We start from the raw sequence: 24707 nt of genomic DNA, 5'->3' as shown, positions 1-24707 counted from the left end.
GCCGCAAAACCCATTCGCCTGTCTTGTATGTCAAATACAGTTGAACCTGCATTCTCCAGATGTTAATATTTTACAACTCGAACATTGGAGAAAATCAGAAAATGCTGGCAATACTCAGCATCTGTCAGCATCTGTTCACATCTACCTGAAATGCAAACTCTTTTTCTCTCTCCATAGACCTACTATTTTGAGTGTTGCCTGTTTTTATTTCAGAGTTCCAGCATCTGCAGTATTTTATTTCTGAAGCCCGGGATGTCTTTCATGTTGATTGTTGGCTTAATTGTATAAACTGCCAGGGGTGTCACAGAACTATGCGAGCAAAATCAGCCAAAAGAAATGTCACAGAACCTGCAAAGTAAATAAAAAACTCAACATAAAACTAATTCAAAATTAACCCGGCGCTTTCCTTGAATAAACATATTGGGCAGAATTATCCGACCCCCCCCCTGCCGGGTCGGAGACTCCGGGTGGCGCCGCGCGAATTGTGCCACGCCAACCTGACACCGGGATGCAATTCTCCGCAATGCGGAGAATCAGCGCCATAGGCATTGGCGTGGTCGGCGCACCGCCGGTCGGGGTATGCGTTGACTCTCCGGCCTGGGCTGGCACTAGCCAGCGTGCCGATTCTCCGGCCCGAATGGGCCGAGCGGCCGTCGACAAAAAGCCGAGTCCGCCGACGCCGTTCTACCATCCTCTGAGCTGGCAGGACCTCAGCGTTGAAGGGTCCCGGGGCGGCCTGAGGGAGGGGTGTTCCGACCCCTGGGGGGTGGGCTCCGCAGTGGCCTGGCCCGCAATCGGGGCCCACCGGTCGGCGGGCCGGCCTCTCTGCCCCCCAGCCTCCTTTCCTCTGCGCCAGCTCATGTAGCCCTGCACCATTTGGAGTCGGGGCCACCGCGGGGAAGAAGGCCACTGCGCATGCGTTAATTGGCGCCGGGCCAACTGTGCATGCGTGGAAGCCGGGTTCAGGCCGGGAGCGACAGCTGGAGTCGTGTAGGCTCCAGCAGAATGGGGTCCCGGAACGGGCACCGACACCGGAGTAAAACGCTCCCATTTTTCCTCCGGCGTCGGCACTTAGCCGCTCGTTGGGAGAATCCCGCCCATTGTATGTCAACAGAAAATGCACGGCTGTTTTGAGTTCTGTATATATCAATTGAATAGATAGGTCCTCCGTCAAGTCATATTGCAACTTTATTCTCAATCATGGCTTATTTGGATTTACTTATTGGACACTAATATGATTCTCAATAATTGCTGTTAAGGAGGAAGTTTCAGGATTTTGACTCAGCGACTATGAAGGAACGGCGATATATTTCCAAGTCAGGATGGTGAATGGTTTGGAGGGGAACTTGCAGATGGTGGTGTTCCTTATGTATCTCTTATCCCGGTCCTTCAAGATGGTAGCGGTCGCAGTTTTGGAAGGTGCTACCGAAGGAAGCTTGGTGAATTGCCGCAGCAGACAAGACCTTGTCAGGTGTGTAAAAAGGGAAGTTGTGTGTCTTACCCATTCGGCTTTTATCTGTGTTAATGTTATGGACGGTCATTTCAATCCCGTGATATATTCCACGATATAAAGCCTCTTGCTGTAACAGGCATCCAAAGAAAGAACTAGCACCTTTCGCAACCGCATGATGTCCGGTTTCCTCCCACAGTCCAAAGATGTGCAGGTTAGGTGGATTGGCCATGCTAAATTGCCCTTAGGTTAGGTGGGGTGACTGGGTTAAAGGGATAGGGTGGAGGTGTGGGCTTAATTGGGGTGCTCTTTCCAAAAGCCAGTGTAGACTCGATGGGCCAAGTGGCCTCCTTCTGCACTGTAAATTCTATGATTCTATGAAGTGTTTTACGACCAATGAAGTGGTTTTGTTGTGTTACCAAAGTTATAACACAGGAAATGTGGCAGCTAATGTGGTAATCATCAGAAAATCTGTTTTGGTGATGTTGATTGAGGGATAACCATAAGTCAGGACACTTGGGATAACTAACCTACTTGTCTTTGAAATATTGCCACAGGATCTTTTGTGTTGCCCACCTGTGAGGGCAGATGGAGCTTTTCTTTAAAGGCCCATTCGATAGGCAGCACCTCTGACTGCGCAGCACCCCCTCAGTACTGTGTTGGAGGGCCAGCCTAGATTTTTGTGTTCAAAAGCCGAATTGTCCAGCCTTTCCTGCCACTGGGATCTTCTGTTCCCACCGGAGTCAATGCCCCTCGTGCCCCCTCCCCCCACTGAAGCAGAATCCCCGACAGCGGGACCAGCGGGCCCTGCAAATTGCCATTGGCTCCTATGGGACCAGAACATTTCACTGGCAGCCAATAATTCTCCGCCTCTGTCATGGAAAATCCCTGCCCAAGTCTCTGCAGCAGCTCCCCCTCCCCCCCCCCCCCCCCCCCCATCTCCCCTCCCCCATGGCTGACAACCCTCTGACTCAGAAATTAGGCTGCTACCACTGAGCCATGATGGACTGCTACGGGGAGCCGGGGAGGTGAGCAGCCATCTTCGCTCCCAGGCAGTCAGCCCAGGGGTGTCATAATATACACCAGTATATCATGGTGCAGACACACGCACTGATGGACATACAGCAAGACCAATCAACACACACAACACCACAGCCAATCACCAGTTAGAGCACACGCACTATATAGACAGAGGACATCAGAGGTCCCGCTCATTCGGGATACAGCCTCTCAGAAGGACAGAGCTTTCAGCTTACAGCACAGATCCTCACCATGTGCTGAGTGCATAGACTGGTTCGGACAGGCATAGGTCTTTAGTTTAATCTAACATCGTGTTAACCCACAGTGAAAGTATGTTCAACAGTTTCTAACTTAATAAAATAGTGTTGCACTATTTTAAGCATTGGTGGCCTGTATGTGTTCCACGGATCCAGATCACCCAACACATCATGGTACCAGTAGTTGAGGGATGTTAGAACTTCTTAGATCTACCTGCAAGTGATCTGCCTTCCACCAGCATACAGCCATCCTGTAAAATGGACAGCGTCCGCCCGCCGCCGTCGCTCCGCATCATCGGTAACCTAGGGGCCAACTGGAAGATATTCAAACAACGCTTCCAACTCTACCTTGAAGCCACTGACCGGGAAGATGCCTCAGACACCAGGAAGATCGCTCTCTTCCTATCCACGGCCGGGGAACATGCCATCCACATTTTCAATTCTCTCACCTTTGCTGATGGTGAAGATAAATCAAAATTAAAGGCGGTCCTCCGATTTCTGGCCATGGTCAATTTTTTAGGGAAATTCATCCCTAACCTCGCCTCTCACACCACGGCTCTCAGGAACCTGGTCAGGAAGACGACAGACTTCCAATGGCTCCCTGCCCACGAGCGCGAATGGAGAGAACTGAGGCAAAACTGACCACGGCCCCGGTCTTAGCTTTCTTTGATCCAGCAAAGGAGACCAAAATTTTGACCGATGCCAGTCAATCCAACATTGGGGCAGTGCTCCTTCAACGTGATGAGGCCTCATCATGGGCCCCCGTTGCATATGCATCACGTGCGATGACCCCCACGGAGCAGCGCTATGTGCAGATAGAAAAGGAGTGCCTGGGCCTTCTGACCGGTGTTGTTAAGTTTCACGATTATGTCTACGGACTTCCTCAATTCACCGTCGAGACCGACCATCGCCCGCTGGTCAATATAATACAGAAAGTCTTGAACGACATGACGCCCCACCTCCAGCGTATTCTTCTCAAACTCCGGCGATATGACTTCCAGCTGGTATACACCCCAGGCAAAGATCTCATCATTGCTGATGCTCTCTCCAGGGCAGTCAACACTCCATGTGACCCAGCGGGATTTGTCTGCCACGTTGACGCCCATGTGGCATTCACGGCCTCCAATCTACCAGCCTCGGATTCGCCGCGAGACGGTGGCTGAGCCCTTGCTACAGCGTGTCATGCGCCACCTAATGGACGGGTGGCTCAAGGGCCAATGCCCTCAATTCTATAATGTCAGAGATGATCTGGCAGTAGACGGGGTTCTTCTAAAACTGGACCGCATTGTCATCCCGCATAGCATGCGCCAGCTCGTCCTGGAACAGCTACACGAGGGCCACCTTGGCGTGGAAAAGTGCCGCCAACGGGCCTGAGAGGCAGTGTACTGGCCCGGCATTAATGAGGACATAGCCAACTCAGTGCTCAACTGCCCCACTTGTCAGCGCTTCCAGCCGGCTCAACCATGTGAGACCCTGCAGCCCCATGAGTTGGTCACGTCACCATGGACCAAGGTGGGCATCGACCTGTTACACGCGCTGGGTAGAGACTATGTCCTGATCGCGGACTACTTTTTGAATTACCCGGAGGTGGTACGGTTGCATGACCTCAACTTGTCTGCAGTCATTCGTGCATGTAAAGAAACCTTTGCTCGACACGGCATCCCGCTCACGGTTATGTCGGACAATGACCCCTGCTTCACCAGCCAAGAATGGTCCAACTTTGCCAGGCGGTACAATTTTGCCCATGTGACGTCCAGTCCCCTGTACCCCCAATCCAACGGCAAAGCAGAGAAGGGAGTACATATCGTCAAACGGCTCCTATTCAAGGCTGCCGATGCTGGGTCTGATTTTACCTTGCCTTGCTGGCCTATCGCTCCGCCCCACTGTCCACTGGCCTGTCACCAGCCCAGTTACTCATGAGCCGCACCCTGAGGACGACGGTGCCGTCCATCCATGTCCCAGACCTCGACCACGTTCCGGTCCTTCGCCCGATGCAGCTGTCTCGTGCACAGCACAAGGCGGCTCATGACTCCCGTGCAGCTGATCTCGCTGCTCTGGCTCCAGATGACAACGTCCGCGTCCATCTTCCGGATGGTGGCTGGTCTGCAACCGCTGTTGCCCTTCGGCAGGTGGCCCCCGCTCGTTCCTGGTTCGTCTACCGAATGGCTCTATTCTGCGCCGCAATCGACGTGCCTTTTGTCTCGTTCCACGCTCGCCACGTGATCCTCCACTGTCACCTCACCCTCCTGCTGACCCTGCCACGGACTATGCAGAGCTCCCTGTCACACTGCCTCCCCCTGACTTTGACGCAGTCCAGCCCGCTCCTGAAACAGCGGCTCTCGACCCACCCTTGAGGCGGTCAACCAGAATTTGTCGCCCACCTCAGAGACTAAATTTATGAACTTTTCGAACTTGTGGACTCTTTGAATTGTTTCATTGCTTTGTTTGATCGTTTCCCTGGTTTGCATATAGTGTTGATCTCGTTATTCTTGTTGCATACTGCTTCTCTGCACCAGGCACCTTCCCATGTAAATAGCTTAGTTCTCATGTACGTAGTCCTGTAAATATGTCTTCACACCCCACACATAGTTAGGAACATTCTCACCACACATTATTTATTGCCACACACGTACATTTCTTTATAAAAGGGGGGATGTCATAATATACACCAGTATATCATGGTGCAGACACACACACACTGATGGACACACAGCAAGACCAATCAACACACACAACACCGCAGCCAATCACCAGTTAGAGCACACTCACTATATAGTCAGAGGACATCAGAGTTCCCGCTCATTCGGGATGCAGCTTCTCAGAAGGACAGAGCTTACAGCTTACAGCACAGATCCTCACCATGTGCTGAGTGCATAGACTGGTTCGGACAGGCATAGGTCTTTAGTTTAATCTAACATTGTGTTAACCCACAGTGAAAGTATGTTCAACAGTTTCTAACTTAATAAAATAGTGTTGTACTATTTTAAGTGTTGGTGGCCTGTATGTGTTCCACGGATTCAGAGCACCCAACACATCAAGGGGCACAGGGCTTGCCAACCCAGTGCTCGGGGGGATGTGGGGAGGTTACTGGGGGGTGCAGCCCCTGTTAGGTGTGGGCATCATGGGGGTCTGGTGGAGGGTCTCTGCAGGCGGGGATGTCGGGCGTGTGTGGGTCTGCCATACCAACCTCTGGACCCTATGTTCCCATACTGGGGGCAAGCCTAGCCCCTGCCTGTCTGCTCCACTGACCACCCTTAACCCCCATCGACTGCCAAGGCCTCTGACTGTGCGGCCGGAGGGAATTGGCAATCGTAGCTAAGTGAGCACTTCACATATCCCAAGTGGATCCCCGTTTGTGGACACACCATGTAGTGTGTGGGGTTCATTGCTTAGCATCTCAAAAACACCTTGATGAATGGATACTGTGCCTGAATACTACGGCAGCATCACAGACCACCCTTCAATCACCCAGGGGATGGGCCCCACCTCGGACACATGTCTGCGGCTGGGTGTGCGTGGACAGGGCATGTCGGGTGGGGGAGTGTGTGGGTGGGGCGGGCATGGGATTAGTGGTCAGCCCGCATCGCAGAGAAAAGAGCTAGAAGCATCATTCTGGTTGCGGTGAGGTTAGTTTAATATCCCTCATACAAGTGTACCCCAGTGACCCACTATCCCAATGGTGCCCCCCCCCCTCCACTATCCCCACCCTCCCTCCCTTGCACCCTCTCCCAACGCACACTCCATCCGTTACCTCCCCACCGACCCTCGCACCTCCAGTGCACTCAGTGATCCTCGATGTGCTTGGCATTCCTTGCTCGACCGCTTCATCTAGATGTATCCCCAGGATGCACATCAGGGGTAGAGACAGCCAGCTGCTTACCACATCCCGTGGCCTTCGATGCCCCTGGCAGGGTTCTTCTGCGGTCTCTGGGGCCCCGGTGCACATGTCGGCGGCACATACACAGCCGTGCCTCCCTGTTCGGATGCTGGCTGTGAGATGCAGCCTCATCAGTGGGGTGGAACTCGGGAGAGCTGGTGGCCACCGTCGCCAGCCCATAGGATGGGTGCGGGTTGCCACACAGCGCCCCCTCTTTCCGGTCCGTGCCCATGGGGTTCACCTCGGGATGGTGGGGCAGCTGGTTCGAGCCACGGCTGCCCATGCATCATTTGGCTCTGCCAGCCCTGGTGGCTCCCCAATGTCTGCACAATGGTGTTAACACTCTCAGTGATGCCACTCCGTGATTGGGCCATGCTCTGCAGTGCCTCAGCAATGCCCACTTGAGACCGGGAAATGTCCCTCAGTGCCTCATTGAGGTCAGCCTGGTACTGGGTCACATCTCCCATCGAGTCGGACAGTATATCTAGTCCCTCATCCATGGTCGGCAGCGACGATGGTACTCCTTGGCCGTCTTCATGCTGCCAACATCGTGCACCAGCCTCTCCACTGAAGTTGCACCCTAGAAGTGTTGGCCTCGCATTGCCAGCGACATCTCCTACGCCCGTAGCCTCTGGGACCTCTCCAATCAGCTGTGGACCTACTGGAGTGTCATTGGCATTTCCAACTGCTGCCTCACCTGGGCGTTCCTGCCTCCATTTGATGCGCATCAATGACTGTATGGTGCTCACCAGATTGTGCTCCAGACGCCCGTCCACTAATGTTGCCCACCGAGGTACGTGTCTCTGCGCTGATGCATGTTCAGGGTGACAGCTGTCACACATCGACTGTGGCATTCTCCGACCTCTCCTCAAAGGTGGCCCCATGGGAGGCAGGGGAGGGGGGCACCCCAGATGGGCCGGTGCCATCGGCTGGAGGACCTGTGAGAGAATGGACACCAGGGGCGAAATTCTCCCCCAACGGCGCGATGTCCGCCGACTGGTGCCCAAAACGGCGCCAATCAGACGGGCATCGCGCCGCCCCAAAGGTGCGGAATGCTCCGCATCTTTGGGGGCCGAGCCCCAACATTGAGGGGCTAGGCCGGCGCTGGAGGGATTTCCGCCCCGCCAACTGGCGGAAACGGCGTTTGTTGCCCTGCCAGCTGGCGCGGAAATGACATCCCCGAGCGGCGCATGCGTGGGAGCGCCAGCGGCCGCCGACAGTTTCCTGCGCATGCGCAGTGGGGAGAGTCTCTTCCGCCTCCGCCGTGGTGGAGGCCGTTGCGGAGACGGAAGGGAAAGAGTGCCCCCACGTCACAGGCCCGCCCGCGGATCGGTGGGCCCCGATCGCGGGCCAGGCCACCGTGGGGGCACCCCCCGGGGCCAGATCGCCCCGCGCCCCCCCCAGGACCCCGGAGCCCGCCCACGCCGCCTTGTCCCGACGGTAAATACCTACTTTAATTTATGCCGGCGGGACAGGCAATTTCTCGGCGGGACTTCGACCCATCCGGGCCGGAGAATCGAGCGGGGGGGGGCCCCGCCAACCGGCGCGGCCAGATTCCCGCCCCCGCCGAATATCCGGTACCGGAGATATCACGGCGGCCAGCGGCCATTCTCCGACCCGCTGGGTGGTCGGAGAATGACGCCCATGGTTAGTGGGAGGGAGGGGTCAGTCTGTATGGCATTAACAAATCATGTATTACAGGACCTCTGGGTGGGGCCAGGTGGATTCTCATATCTGTGGCGTGCGCTGACCTCAGCATTGTTGACCGCTCTCTCCTTGGCTACTTTAGGTAATCTCCAGGGCCTGTTCCTCGAAGGTCAAAAGGATTTTTATGTTTGGCTCCCCTCCGATTGTGGCAGAGCTTCTGCTTCGGAGACACAGAGAGGGCATCATGAGCTACACGTGCGTCACACATTGAAGGTGGCGGGGGGGGGGGGGGGGGGGGGGTGAGGTGAATGGATGTTTGGGGTGAAGGGAGTGGCGGTGAGGGAGGATGATGAAGGGAGGGGTGAAGGATGGGTTGGGGGGGGGCAAATCGAGGTTTGGGATGAAGGGTGGGTTGGGGGGGGCAAATGGAGGGTTGGGGGGATGGGGGTGTTTCGGGTGGGGGGGATCAACTCACCCATGCTTCCCAGTGTAGGTCTTTGACCTTTTCTTTTTTTACAAACATTTTATTAAGGCATTTATGGATTTATAACAATAAAAAATACAAATACAAATGTAAACATAGTTCAGTACATAACACATCCCAGCATCTCCCACTGTTCCTGGCTAATCTAGAGCCTAACTCCCCCTTACCCCCCTGATGCACGATCAATTGCACAAAGACTAAAGTTGGGTACAACTGTGGCTTTATTACAGTCAGATGCGTGGCCTCCTGCTGCAGCTGGCGAAATGGCAGGGCACTGGAGGTCATGCATATTTATACAGTTCTCCATGGGCGGAGCCAGCTAGCAGGAGCTACCGGCGAACCTATAGTGCAGGTCCTACCTTACATCTCCTATTACAGTGGTTCACCACATTCACCCCCTGTTAAAAATTAGTCCGGCGGGGGTGACGTGAAACTATATACAATTAGTGCAATTCTGTACAGTGGTAGGGAAAGAAAAGTCCATGTTGACGGTTCGGAGTCTGTCGAAGTTTCAGCTGGTCCGGTGCTTTGGTGCTTCATTGGGAGCGGTGTAATGGTGGCGGCGAAGTCGGTGCTGGCGGTGGTGGAGGTGGCACCGATGGCGGTGGTGGCGGTGCTGATGCTGGCCAGTCATCGGGGAACTCCGGGAGCGTGCAGAAGTCCTCTTCGTCCTCTTGTGCGGAAAAGGAGAGGGGGGGTGGTGGTCTGGTGGGGTCAATATTGGTGGCGCGGTGGGAGGTGGGGGGCCGCATTGGTGGGGGGGGGTGTTGGGGTGGAACCTGACGGTGCCAGGTCCCTGAGTGAGACAATATCTTGGCGGCCGTCGGGGAACTCAACGTAGGCATATTGAGGGTTGGCGTGGAGCAGGTGAACCCTGTCCACCAAGGGGTCCGCCTTGTGGAGTCGGACGTGCCTATGGAGAAGGACCGGTCCTGGAGCAGTGAGCCAAGTCGGGAGCGACAGCCCGGATGTGGACTTCCTGGGGAAGGTAAAAACATGTTCGTGGGGTGTGTTATTAGTGGTGGTACACAATAGTGACCGGATGGAGTGCAGAGCGTCAGGGAGGACCTCCTGCCAGCGAGAGGCTGTGAGGTTCATGGACCATAGGGCCAGCTGGACAGCCCTCCAAACCATCCCATTCTCCCATTCTACTTCCCCGTATCCCCGGGTGTTGTAGCTGGTCATCCTGCTGGAGGCTATACCCCTGCTGAGCAAGAACTGACGCAGCTCATCACTCATGAATGAGGATCCCCTGTCACTGTGGATGTAGGCGGGGAAACCGAACCGAGCGAAGATGGTGCTGAGGGCCTTGATGACGGTGGCAGACGTCATATTGGGTCATGGGATGGCGAAGGGGAATCTGGAGTACTCATCGACCACACTGAGAATGTATGTGTTACGGTCGGTGGAGGGGAGGGGCCCTTTGAAATCTACGCTGAGGCGTTCAAAGGGGCGGGAAGCCTTCACTAGGCGCACACGGTCCAGCCGGTAGAAGTGCGGCTTGCACTCCACACAGACCTGGCAGTCCCTGGTGACTGTCCTTACTTCCTCGACGGAGTAGGGCAGATTGCGAGCTTTGACCAGATGGATTCTCCGACACCCGCCGGGTCAGAGAATCGCCGGGGGGCGGTGTGAATCCCGCCCCGTCGCCGGCTGCCGAATTCTCCGGCGCCGGGGTTTTGGCGGGGGCAGGAATCGTGCCACTGGCAGCAGCCCCCCCCCCCGGAGATTCTCCGCCCCGCGATGGGTCGAGCGGCCCCGGGGCCAGATCACTCCGCCTCCCCGAGGATGCTGCAGGCAACCCGCAGAGCCAGGTCCTGCCGGTACGGACCTGGTTTGAGTTACGCCGGTGGGACAGCCCGAAAACGGGTGGCCGCTCGACCCATCGCGGGGCGCATGTTCTGGGATGACGCCAGCACACGCTGGCGCTCCTGCGCCAACTCGCGCTGGCCAGTGTGGCGCCAAGCCCTTCCGCGCCGACTGGCGCGGCGCCAACCCCGCCGCCGCCGGCCTAGCCCCTGAAGGTGCGGAAGACTCCGCACCTTCCGGGTGGCCCGACGCCAGAGTGGAGTGGTTCATGCCACCCCTTGGCGCCAGTACAGCCCGCCCCGCCGGGTAGAGGAGAATCCCGCCCAAGGCCTTTGGTATAAAAATAGGGAGGCACTGGAAGACAAACAGAAATCTCGGGAGGACCGTCATTTTACATTCTGTACCCACCCTGCCAATGACAACGGGAGCATGGCCCACCTCCGGAAGTCCTCCTTCATTTGTTCAACTAATCGGGCCAGATTTAATTTATGTAACTGCTCCCAACCCCGTGCCACCTGAATACCCAAGTAGCGAAAACTCCCTCCCACCACGTTAAATGGCAACGCCCCAGTCTCCTCTCCTGCCCCCTCGCCTGGATCACAAAAACCTCACTTTTATCCATATTCAATTTATACCCCGAGAACCGGCCAAATTCGCATATGATCCGCATAATCTCCCCCAGCCCCCCTAGTGGGTCAGAAATATAGAGGAGTAGGTCGTCTGCATATAGCGAGACCGTGCCCAAACCCAGACCATACCAGGACCTCCCACAATGAATTCCACTCCACTCAGTCAAAGGCCTTCTCCGCATCCAGCATCCATAGCGACCACCACCTCTGCCTCCCCCCCACCTCGGAGGGCATCATGATTAAATTCAGGAGCCTTCTAACATTGGCCGTTAGCTGCCTGCCTTAAACAAACCCCGCCTGGTCTTCCCCTATCACCCAGGGAACACTTCCTCTATTCTCAAGGCCAGAATATTGGCCAGCAATTTGGCATCGACATTCAGTAGGGAGCTTGGTCTGTAGGACCCACATTGCCCTGGGTCTTCTCCTGCTTCAGGATCAGTGAAATCGATGCCTGTGACATTGTTGGGGGAAGAACACCCCTCTCCCTTGCCTCATTAAATGCCCTCACTAGCAGCGGGCTCTACATCCCAGAAAACCTCTTGAAAATTCCACTGGATAGCCGTCCGGTCCCGGGGCCTTGCCCAACTAAATGGCCTCCAATCCCTCTACTACTTCTACAATCCTGATCGGGGCTTCCAACCCCTCCTCCACCTTCGGAAACTTCAACCCTTTCAAAAACTGCCTCATCCCCTCCACCCCAGCAGGGGGCTCCGATTCATACAGCCGACTGTAAAACTCTTTGAACACCCCATTCAGCCCCGCTGGGTCCAAGACAGTGTTCCCCCTTCTGTCCTTCACTATCTCCCTAACCACCTCCCTTTTCCTTAACTGGTGCGCTAGCATTCTACTGGCCTTCTCACCTTATTCATATACCGCCCCCCTCGCCTTCCTCAACTGACCCACAGCCTTCCCTGTGGATATCAGACCAAACTCCATCTGCAGCTTCTACCGCTCTTACAACAGTCCCACCTCTGGGGCTTCAGAATACCTTCTGTCCACCTGGGGTATCTCTCTAACCAGTCCCCCCCCCCCCCCCCAGCCCCCTCCCCAGTCCCCCCTGCCGATCAACCATCACCCTTCTTAGGCCATCCTCCAGCTTGCGTCCCTAGCCACCTCAGGCCTGTCCTCGGACACCCACCGTCATCGACCTCCAATTTGTCTCCCAGCACCTGTCAGCAGAACAATTCCCCCCTCCCACCCCCTTCCCCCCTACTAACAAAACAACAATCCCAACCACCCATGTCAAACTGGTCATCTGCTCACCCCCCAGTGCACTTCTGTGAACTTGCCCGCCCAGCTAGCCTGGTAGCCCCCACCCATGGCGCTAAGCAATCTACCCCCCCACTGATCTCCCTCCTTTCCCGCTCAAACATAAATATGCAAAACATAACAATCTCCAACAAACACAAAGAAGGAAATTCCACCCACCATCCCCCAACAAGAACAAAGTTAACCCGCATACAAAACAGCAATGGCCCACAAATTGGTACAAAGAACTACATACACAGCCCAAAAAGAAAAGAAATTTAGCAGCCTCGACACAGAATTACTCGCCCCCAAGTTTAATGTCCTCCATCACCTGCCTGTCCCCTGTCCTTAACACAGTTCCTCATCTTATCCGGCGATCCAAAATAAAGCTCTTGACCCTTGTAAGTGACCCACAAGCGAGCTGGGTACAACATGCCGAACTTCACGCCCTTCTTGAAGAGGGCCGTTTTAACTTTGTTGAAGTTCACCATTCTTTTGGCCAGTTCCGCACCCAAGTCCTGGTAAATGCGCAGCTTGTTATTTTCCCACTTACAGCTCCTCGTCTGGCTGGCCCACCTCAAGATCTGTTCCTTGTCCAATAACCGGCGCATTCGTACCACCATCACCCTCAGTGGCTCATTCACCAAGGCTTCCTCGCAAGCGCTCTGTGTGCCCTGTCTACTTCCAAGGACAGAGTAAACACACCTTCCCCCAGCAGCTTCTCGAACATACGTGCCACATATGCCCCTGCGTCCGATCCCTCAATTTCCTCCGGGAGGCCAACTATCCTCAGGTTCTGTCTGCATGACTTGTTCTCCAGATCCTCCACCTTCACCTGCAGCTTTTTCTGGTGGTCCCTCATCAGCCCCATCTCCACCGCCATCACCTTTAGCTGGTCCTCGTGCTCAGCCACTGCCTCTTCCACCCCTGATTGCCTGGTCCTGGGCTTCCAACCTTTGCTCCACCCGATCAATCCCTGTCTTAATCGGGTCCAGGTACTTCAGTCTTTGCTTGGCGAAGCTCTGCTGAAGGAATTCCACCAGCTGTTCCATTGACCACTGGGGCCGGCATTCCCAGCCCCTGAGCCTCCACCATGTTGACCTGTGCTGCGGACTCCACTCCCTTCTTTGCCCAACAATCTCTCCTTTGCAGACCACTTCTGGTCCACGACTCCATAAACTGGTGGGGGATTCCTCTCCTCTACTTCACCGGTCTCCTATTTTACCGATCAAACCCCCATAAGTTGGGGGAGAAGGTCCCAAAGGTCCGCCACGAGCGGGAGCTACCAAATAAGCGACCTCTCACTCTATGGCCGCCACGGGAAGTCGTCTGTAACCTTCTTGCGGCACTGGAAGCCAATCCTCCTGGTCACGCTGCCTGAGCTGATGGCCACTGCCACTTCATCCCTGGCAGTACAGGCTGCCCTGTGGCTCACCCTCTGGGGCCCTCAGGGGAACAGGACACACCTCCTGGCCTCCAGTTCATCTAAGGGCCTCCCCAGGTCTGCGTCTCCAAACCTTGGGGCCGGTCATCTCGGCGCCATGGCTACGAGCTGAGTGGGGTCGGCTGGTCAAATGCTGTTTCAGTGCTTCTCGACCTTGTTAGTTGGAGAGCTGGTGAGTGTGGTCCTGGCGAACGGCTGGCAAGCCTTCATTTGCCGCCTGAAGCTTGTGGGGCCTTGTTAAGTGGACCGCAATATAGGAAGGATGTGGAAGCATTGGAAAGGGTGCAGAGGAGATTTACCAGAATGTTGCCTGGTATGGAGGGAAGATCTTATGAGGAAAGGCTGAGGGACTTGAGGCTGTTTTCATTCGAGAGAAGAAGGTTAAGAGGTGACTTAATTGAGGCATACAAGATGATCAGAGGATTGGATAGGGTGGACAGTGAGAGCCTTTTTCCTCGGATGGTGATGTCTAGCACGAGGGGACATAGCTTTAAATTGAGGGGTGATCGATATAAGACAGATGTCAGAGGTAGGTTCTTTACTCAGAGAGTAGTAAGGGTGTGGAATGCCCTGCCTGCAACAGTAGTGGACTTGCCAACACTAAGGGTATTCAAATGGTCATTGGATAGACACATGGACGATAAGGGAATAGTGTAGATGGGCTTTAGAGTGCTTTCACAGGTCGGCGCCACATCGAGGGCCGAAGGGCCTGTACTGCGCTGTAATGTTCTATGTTCTATGTTCTAATTAATGTTGAATAACGTTCGTGGCGAGCGCCGGCAATCTCGTTAGAATCTCCATTCGCTACCACACTTAGAAATCTTTGCAGAGAATCGCGCCCTTTGAGTGTCATGGTGGAGCTGGTAACATTGGCCTAATTGCTTCCCTTATTTATATTTATTCTGAGGACAGATATGACAATAAGGATATACATATACTGTTCAGAGTGAAATGTTGATATTCATCCTCGAATATCACTTTAAGATAAAGGCTTGGAACTAATTTTAGTATTTTAAATCATCTTTATTGTCACACGTAGCCTACATTAACACTGCAATGAAGTTACTGTGAAAAGCCCCTAGTCGCCACATTCCGGCGCCTGTTCGGGTACACAGAGGGTGAATTCAGAATGTCCAATTCACCTAACAAGCATGTCTTTCGGGAACTGTGGGAAGAAATCAGAGCACCGGGAGGAAACCCAAGCAGACACAGGGAGAACGTGCATATGGTGATGTGCCTGTGAATAGAACATAGAACATAGAAAATACAGCACAGAACAGGCCCTTCGGCCCACGATGTTGTGCCAAACCTTTGTCCTAGATTAATCATAGATTATCATTGAATTTACAGTGCAGAAGGAGGCCATTCGGCCCTTTGAGTCTGCACCGGCTCTTGGAAAGAGCACCCTACCCAAACTCAACACCTCCACCCAACACCAAGGGCAATTTGGACATTAAGGGCAATTTATCATTGGCCAATTCACCTAACCCGCACATCTTTGAATAGTATTGTACATTGTTAGCAATGCGACCTCCTTTCCGCTGGTAGCGTAGACATCGGTCACATGACGTGAGACACTCACCAGTTGGTCATAAGGCATACAGTAGGACAGTCGCAAATAAGGGTAGTTCCAGGAGAGTTCACGGAACTCACATACCAACTTTGTTTGTATAATATTCTGCTTGTTATCTTTCCACATGTTCATCAATAAATCATCATTATAATTAAGCAACTTGATGTTCTGTGAATATTATGGCAAAGGCAAGGTCACAGAACACAGCAGTGCAGACTCCGCATAGACAGTGACCTAGGCTGGGAATCGAACATGGGTCTCTGGCGCTATGAAGCAACAATGGTAACCGCTGTGCTACCGTGCCACCCCTAAACCCATCCAAAATCTGATAACAATGGACCACATGAGGATGATCTTTCACTAAGCTGCATATTGTTCAAAGGCTGAATAAGCTGAGTGGAGTCCAGTCGACCCCTCCTCATCTGGCTGTAACAAGTTAAAATTGACGGCCAAGTCTAAATAATATGAATGTACAGTGCAAAATCAATGGTAGGTATTGTTCTAAAAGCAAAGCCTCAAATTCACCCGCAATGCTTGATGGAGTCTTCTCCTTCTATATAGCAAAAGACTTGTTAGTTCATTCGATATTGTTCATATTTTGCATTGCCACTGAAGCCTTAGAGGGCAGCACGGTGGCACGATGGTTAGCACTACTGCCTCACAGCACCAGGTTTGATTCTGACCTTGGCTGACTGGAGTCTGCATGTTCTTCCCGTTTCTGCGTGGGTTTCCTTCAGGTCCACTAGTTTCCTCCCGCTGTCCAAAGAGGTGCAAGGTAAGGTGGATTGGCCATGCTAAAAAGCCCCCTGGTGTCCAAAGGTTAGGTGGAGTTATGGGGATGGAGCAGGGAATTGGGCCTGGGTGGGGTGCTCTTTCAGAGGGTTGGTGCAGATTCAATGGGCCAAAGCGTCTCCTTCTGCACTGTATGTATTCTAATTTTCTCATTTTAATTGAGATCACATTAAGATATGTTTATATATTGAGCGTTATACAGGCAGCCAGTGGTGGGATGGTTCAGTCAATATGGGCTCCTTGCATTTATATGGTCCAGCCTGAGGTAAACCAATCCAGAAGGTTTCCAGCAAGAGTACGCTCTTTACGGGATATTTGCCAATATAATGAGAGGAAGTTGGTATAATGGCTGATACTGTTGACAACTCTACAGTCAATGCTACTCTTTCTTTCTCTTAGGGGAGCATCTTAAAAAGTGGGGTGAATCTACCACCTGTGGTGGCTTATTGCCACGAGGACAATTATTGGAACGTCCATAGCAGTAGGGAACTAATGTATCAGGAGCCTTCAAGCTCAAAACACACCGGCAATTGAACCAAAAACGATTGCCAAACCTGATTCCAATTTTCCCCGACTACAACTATAGATGCCTTTAAAATATGATCAAATACTTGCGCTGAGGACCCGGGTTCGATGCCGGTCCCAGGTTACTTCTGTGGAGTTTGCACATTCTCCCCATGTCTGCGTGGGTGTGATGAATGATATCTGTATACACATGTACCTTTAATGCGTAGGCCCCTTTAAGACCGGGTTTGGAACCCTGGGGGGCTCCGCCCCCAGGGAACTGTAAAAAAGGTTACGTTCAGTGGGCAGCGTGCAGTGAGCACACTTCTCGGCAGCTGTCTGGTTCTTTGGTAATTATAGCCTTTGAATGATCAATCTTCCCTCCTGAGTCGTAATTGAGGGTATCTCAGTGGATTTTATCCCCACAACCCAAAGATGTGCAGGTTAGATGGATTGGTCATGCTAAAATTGCCCCTTAATTGGAAAGCAAAGTAAATCGGTATTCTAAATTTATTGTAAAAAACCTCAGGGGCGATTCTCCGATATGGAGGCCAAGTGTTCGCGCCGTCGTGAACGCCGTTGCGTTTCACGACGGCACAAACAGGGCCCGGGCACGACCTATTCTGGCCCCCACAGGGGGGCCAGCATGGCGCTAGAGTGGTTCATGCCGCACCAGCGTCCTTACGCGGCACCAAATGGGCGCTGCGCCAACCCGCGCAATCGCAGTCATGGCAGCCCAATCCTGTGCATGCGCAGTTGGGCTGCTCCATCCTGCGCATGCGTGGGGAACGTCTTACGCACGCCGGCCTCTCAGCAACATGGCGGCGGTGTTTTGGGGCCACGCGCGGAAGGAGGTAGGCCCGGGGGGGGGGAGAGGCTGGCCCGCCGATCGGTGGGCCCTGATCGCAGGCCAGACCCCATCGGAGGCCACCTGGGTGAAGGAGCCCCCCTCCCTCCCCCACAGGCCGCCCCCCCCAGCGTTCCTGCAGAGTTCCCGCCGGCAGCGACCAGGGGTGGACGACGCCATCAGGAACGTGTCGTGTCGTAGCGGCCGCTCGGCCCATCCGGGCCGTAGAATCGCTGCTCGCCAGTTCTCCGAGCGGCCCTGTGCGAATTGCGCGCCGCTGGTTTCCGGGGGGTGGGAGAATCGCGTGCGGGATTCGGGGTGGCGTGGCGCGATTCACGCAGATTCTCCCACCCGGCATGGGGGGGAAGAACATCGCCCCAGATTTCCAACATCCGCAGTATTTGTTATTACTTGCTCATCTACAAATGCATTAATTCTTTATGGGGATTTAGAGGATGTTGAAAGAATTGATAAAGTTCTGGCTCCATAGAACATAGAACATACAGTGCAGAAGGTTGGCCATTCAGCCCATTGAGTCTGCACCGACCCACTTAAGGCCTCACTTCCACCCTGTTCCCGTAACCCAATAACCCCTCCTAACATTTTTTGGTCACGAAGGGCAATTTATCATGGAAAGTCCACAGATTTTGGACTGTGGGGGGAAACCGGATAACCCGGAGTAAACCCACGCAGACACGGGTTGAACGTGCAAACTCCGCACAGACAGTGACCCAAGCCGGGAAGTGAAGCTGGGACCCTGGTGATGTGAAGTCACAGTGCTAATCACTTGTGCTGCCCCATAACCTCTAATGTTTGTCAGTAAAGTACTGCTTATACCCTGAAAGGTAATCGGAAGGGGAGTAGACCAACTTCTCAAACCTATTCTACGATTCATTTAGGTCAAGGCCTACCTGTATTTTAACTCCATTTTCCTGCCTTGATTCTATATTCCTTAATATCCTTGCGTAACAAAAACCTACAGCTCTGCTTTGAAATGTTCAATTGATCTAGCCTCAGGAGCTTTCCGAGGGAGAGAGATATTCCGATCTGTGTACTGTAGCAAACAGTTGGAAAGAATTATTTTTGTATCTTTCCATTTCATTCCATTAATCTTTCAATCTTTCAGTTTCCTGTTGACGATAAAGAAAAATCAAGAGGCTGTCACTGAACCCGCACTGTGAGGGAGAGACCGAACAGGAATTGGCTCAGTCCATAGCCCAAAGGACAACAGAGCGTTTTGTTTTATTTCAACCCTTCATTCATTCTGTTCATCTTTGTTTAAATGTGGATTTCCAAAATAAAAAGTATATAGGATGATAAAAGTAGTGAAAACTGTATAGCAGTTGACCCTTTTGAAAGAGTCTGATCAGGGCTCTTGTCCTATGTAAGGCATTCGAGGCACTCTTGTGAACTCTAATAGCTCAGAACACGCAACCCATCAAAGCTGCAGTCTGTAGGCCACACGTAGTTCATAACCGCTGACAATTTGTCCCATGTCGTCCTGGCAACTCAAAGGCACATTCAGTTCGTACTGACTCATTTGGTTTTTTTTATGGAGCTTGAGGTTGAGAAAGGGCCATTCATAGTTCAGTTACCCCCTTAGTGACGAAATTCTTGAACAGAACAGTAAGACCTGTTAGTCTTTGTAACTTGTGATTGTTACAGTAGGAACGCTGACTGATCCAAACTTTACAGTGCAGCTCCAACAACATTCAAGAAGCCCAACAGGGCCCAGGATGAAGCAGTCCACTTGATTGCTCCCCCTTCCACAAGCATTCACTCTCTCCGCCACCGCGAACAATGGCAACAGTGTGTACCATCTACAAGATGCACTGCAGGAACTCACCATGGTTCCTCAGGCAGCAACTTCCAAAGCCACGACCACTACCATCTAGAAGGTCAAGAGCAGCAGATCCCTGGGAACACCGTTACCCGGAGGTTCCCCTCCAAATCACTCACCACCCCGACATGGAAATATATCGCTGTTCCTTCACTGTCGCTGGGGCAACATCCTGGAAATCCCTCCCTAACAGCACTCTGAGTTTACCTACACAACAGGGGCTGCAATGGTTCAAGAAGACAGCTCACCACTTCAAGGGCAGTAGGGTAGGCAATAAATGCTGGCCTGGTAAACAACGCCCACATCCCGTAAATTAATTTAAAAACAAATCAGAATCCCTACGGAAATCCGAATCAAATTTAAAAGTGAGGAAGAATGTGCATTTATGTGGCATCTTTCATGACCTCAGAATGTCTCAAAGTGCTTCACAGCCAATGAAACTCTTATAAAATATAGTCACTGCTGAAGGAAACAGGCCTGACTGCAACTGGAGGCAGTGCTTCATTGCCAGAGGTGATGTCTTTCAGAGGGCACATTCACTCAAGACCCCATCCAGGTGAATGTAAAAGCTCTGATGGCAACATTTTGAAGAAGAGCAGGGAAGTGATCTTGGGATCCTGGCCAATACTTATCCTTCAATCAACGGCAGTAAAAGAAAAACCGGCTACAATTACAAAAGCACATAGTTCACCTTTATTGTAATAAAGCACTTCAGAGGAGTATTACGAAACAAAACATAATACCAAATCAAATAAGGAGATCTTGGTCGGGATTCTCCCGAATCCCTGAGATGGCCCGACGCCGGCATAAAAAGCGGCGCGAACCACTCCGGTGTCGGGCCGACCGGAAGTTGCAGAATCCTCCGCACTTCCGGGGGCTAGGCCGGCGCAGGAAGGGTTGGCGCCGGGCCGGCGCGAGTTAGCGCATGTGCAGAACCGCCAGCGTGGTACTCGCCCATGCGAGACCGGACGGCGTATTCTAGCGCATGCGCAGGAGGGTGTCTTCTCCGCGCCGGCCATGGCAGAGCCCTACAGAGGCCGGAGCGGAAAGAAGGAGTGCCCCCACGGCACAGGCCCGCCCGCAGATCGGTGGGCCCTGATCGCAGGACAGGCCACCGTGCAGGCCCCCCCCCCAGGGTCAGATCCCCCTGCACCCCACCCCCCCCCCCCCCCCGAGGACCGCACCAGCCGGTCTACCAGCCAGGTCCCACCGTGTGGGATCATGTCCAATCCACGCCGGCGGGACTGACCAGAAACCGACGGCTGCTCGGCCCATCAGGGCCCGGAGAATTTCCGGGGGGGCGGGAGGGGGGGTTCGCTGCCAACTGCCCCAGACCAGCACAGCGTGAACCCCGCCCGAAAACCGGCGCCGGAGAATACAGCAGCCGGCGCCGGAGAGGCGGGGCGGGATTCACGCCCCCCCCCCCCCCCGGGATTCTCCGACTCGGCGGGGGGTTGGAGAATCACGCCCATGAAGTCAGATGATGACCAAAAGCTTGAGAAAAGAGGTAGGTTTTGAGGAGTGTCTTAAAGGAGAAAAGGGAGAGTGTAAGGTGACAAGCTGCAAGGAATGTTTTCCACAAATTAGGGCCCAGGTAACTGAAGGCACAGCAACCAATGATGGAGCAGGTAAAATTGGGGATGCTGAAGAAGCCAGAATTAGATGAGTGCAGATGTCTTGGAGAGTTGTGCGGCTAGAGATCACACAGATAGGGAGCAACAAGGCCATGTACGGATGTGAAAATCAGAATGGGACTTTTAAAATCAAGATGTTGCAGGCGTAGCCAATGTAGATCAATGAGGATTGGGGTGATATTTAAGACATAGGCAGTAAAGTTTTGGATGACCCCCAGTTTCCAGAGGGTAGAATGTGGGATGTTAGCCAGTAGGGCATTGGAATAGGTAAGGCTAAAGGTTACAAAGGCAAAAATGAGAATTTTAGTGACAAATGAGCTGAGACAGGGGCAAAGTCCGTTGATGTTACAAAGATGGAAATAGACAGTCTCAGTGTGGGGGTGGATATTCACTCAGAAGCTCACCTAGGTGACACCAAGATTGCAAACAGACTGGTTTGCTCTCAGATTGTTGCCAGGGAGAGGGATGGATTTGGTAGCCAGAGAACGGAGATTAGAACAAGGACCAAAAACGATGGCTTCAGCCTTCCCAATATTGAATTGGGGACATTTCTGTTTATCCTGTACTGGATGTCAGATCTACAGCGGGATTCGGCGCCAACCACTCCGCACTTTCGGGGGCTAGGTGGACGCCGGAGGGGTTGGCACCGCTCCAGCAGGTGCCGAAGGGAATGCGCGAGTTTGCGCATGCGCCGAAGGGCCGGCGTGGTTCCGCACATGCGCAGGCTAGCATGCGCATTTTGGCGCATTTGGCCATGGCGGAGCCCGACAGCGGCCGCCGCGGAAGAAAGGAGTGCCCCCACAGAACAGGCCTGCCCGCAGATCGGTGGGCCCCGATCACGGGCCAGGCCACCATGGGGGCCCCCCACCAGGATCGGATCCCCTCACGCCACCCCCCCCCCCCCCATAGGACCGCCCCCGCCAACTCACCTGCCAGGCCCTGCCGTGTGGGACCATGCATAACTCACGCCGGTGGGACTGGCCAAAAACAGACAGCCGCTTGGCGGCCTGGAGATTTGCCAGGGGACCGGCGTGGCGTGAATCCCGCCCCTGCCCAAAAAACGGCGCAGGAGAATGTGGCATCCGGCGTCAGGGCAACCGGGGTATGATTCACACCGCCCCCGGGTAGAAGTCGGACAATTTAGCAACAATAGAGGAGTCGAGAAAAGTGGTGGTGTTGGCTGTTGTCAGAGTACAGGCGAGGCAGTGGCATAATGGTATTTTCACTGGATTAATAATCTAGAGACCCAGATGGTGAAACCTAAATTCGGTAAAAATCTGGAGTTAAAAGCCTAATGATGACCATGAAACCATTGTCGCTTGTTGTAAAAACCCATCTGGTTCAATAATGTCCTTCAGGGTAAGAATTCGGCCCATCTTACCTGGTCTGGCCTAGGTGTGACTCAAGATCCACAGCAATGTGGATGACTCTTAATTGCCTCCTCGAGGGATGTGCAATAAATGCTGGTCTAGCCAGCGATGATGTGTTGCTTATTTCAGGATGGATGGCTAAGTGTTCACAATGACCACAAAATAGCCTTAACTTAAACAAAGCTATGATTTTATTTACACTACTAAACTGGATTCAATACTTAGTCCTTAGGAATACACAATTGATCAAAAACATCTAACTACACTGATCTACTGCTAATCTCACTACTGATATAAACTATAATCTAACCTTACTCACACTATCTGCTCTTATGATCTTCACTAGCTATCTCCTGCATACTCTCCTCCCTAAGGTCTAGCAACATTGCCTTATGTAGTTCTATCTCTCGTGGTTACTCTTAACACTACATTAACCCTTGCAATGCTCATAGTCATGATAATACCACATCCCCCCTTCTTTCAAAATAAAATTATTATAACATTGGTTGTGATATTTTCTTTAATCCTGACCTTACAGTGTAATTCTGATTATTAGCTAGTAACTATCACTAACTCACTATAATACAGTACATTAATTCGTAATAACTGTTACATCACTTAGATGAGCAAGAATATCATTATACCATCACCACAAATTAAGTCTCTCTGGTGATTGTCTTCTTCTTGTAGAATGTCTCATTGGAGTGTTCAAGATGTTGGATTGCTCTGTCACATCTTCTGGCTGTGTCTGCACTCAGTAAGGATCTGGAAAGGCAATGTCCTTGACTATGTCATCACTTGGTACAACATTTGAAAGGTGTGGTTGAACCTTATGCTTGACACGCAGCAATACTCGTCTGTTTCTGCTGAACAACAATCCCTGTTCAGTTTGTACTAAGTAGGACCTAGGTGCTACCTGTTCCAGAACTTTTGCAACATTTTTCCATCCCCCTGGATTCTGAATTCTCACAAAGTCACCTTCTCGAAGTTCAGCCAGAGGTTTGGTTTGTCCATTCTTGACCTCTTGTTGTTTCTTTTCAGATGTTCTGATTCTTTCACGGATCTCTTTATGGGCTGGTTTAGCTCAGTGGGCTAGACAGCTGGTTTGTGATGCAGAACAAGGCCAGCAGCGCGGGTTCAATTTCTGTACCAGCTGAGAATTCTGAATTCTCCCTCTGTGTACCCGAACAGGCGCTGGAATGTGGCGACTTCATTGCAGTGTTAATGTAAGCCTACTTGTGACAATAAAAGATTATTATTATTATCAGCTTCCTGACAGATCATTTCTGGTAAAGTGGTTCTTAGGCTTCTACCCATCAACATTTGAGGAGATGATGGACCAGTTGATAACGGTGTTGCACAGTATGCTAACAACATTAACCGTATGTCTTGACCATCTTCACTCGCTTTGTGGAATAACTTCTTAATTATCCCTACTCCTTTCTCTGCTTTTCCATTAGAATGAGGGTAACATGTGCTAGACGTCACATGGTTGAAATTATATTGCTCTGTAAACTGTGTTCACTCCCAACTCAAGAAACACAGAGCATTACCCTGGGGTGATAGAACATTACAGCGCAGTACAGGCCCTTCGGCCCTCGATGTTGCGCCGACCTGTGAAACCACTCTAAAGCCCATCTACACTATTCCCTTATCGTCCATATGTCTATCCAATGACCATTTGAATGCCCTTAGTGTTGGCGAGTCCACTACTGTTGCAGGCAGGGCATTCCACGCCCTTACTACTCTCTGAGTAAAGAACCTACCTCTGACATCTGTCTTATATCTATCTCCCCTCAATTTAAAGCTACGTCCCCTTGTGCTAGACATCACCATCCGAGGAAAAAGGCTCTCACTGTTCACCCTATCCAATCCTCTGATCATCTTGTATGCCTCAATTAAGTCACCTCTTAACCTTCTTCTCTCTAACGAAAACAACCTCAAGTCCCTCAGCCTTTCCTCATAAGATGTTCCCTCCAAACCAGGCAACATTCTGGTAAATCTCCTATGCACCCTTTCCAATGCTTCCACATCCTTCCTATAATGCGGCGACCAGAATTGCACGCAATACTCCAAATGCGGTCGCACCCTGGCATACCCTGGCAACTGGGTATTTGCGGGAGAGGGGGAGGTGGAAAATGGTGGGCTGGACGCGCATTGAACATTCAGGGAGTGGAACCCCTCTCTGTTAATGAAAGGCACTCTTTGATGTTCCGGTACTTGCCAGGTGGCATTCATGTCATCGATTAGGCCCTGGACCTGTGACATCCGAATGGAGGTCT

The 24707-nt window shown here is 52.5% G+C and overlaps 1 long non-coding RNA gene across 1 annotated transcript; it reads left to right on the top strand.

Annotated features, from left to right (window-relative positions):
• Positions 1 to 1282: 1282 nt before the first annotated feature.
• On the top strand, positions 1283 to 18903 carry LOC140407766 (uncharacterized). The gene is made up of 2 exons (XR_011939789.1): positions 1283 to 1471; positions 18708 to 18903. It is a non-coding gene; the product is annotated as an uncharacterized lncRNA (long non-coding RNA).
• The last annotated feature ends 5804 nt before the right edge of the window (positions 18904 to 24707 follow it).

The sequence above is a fragment of the Scyliorhinus torazame genome, chromosome 2 (genome assembly GCF_047496885.1).
Source record: "Scyliorhinus torazame isolate Kashiwa2021f chromosome 2, sScyTor2.1, whole genome shotgun sequence".
NCBI classification, from domain to species: domain Eukaryota; kingdom Metazoa; phylum Chordata; class Chondrichthyes; order Carcharhiniformes; family Scyliorhinidae; genus Scyliorhinus; species Scyliorhinus torazame.
The sequence above is the reverse complement of the archived record's forward strand: the minus strand, read 5'-3'. Positions and strand labels throughout refer to the sequence as shown.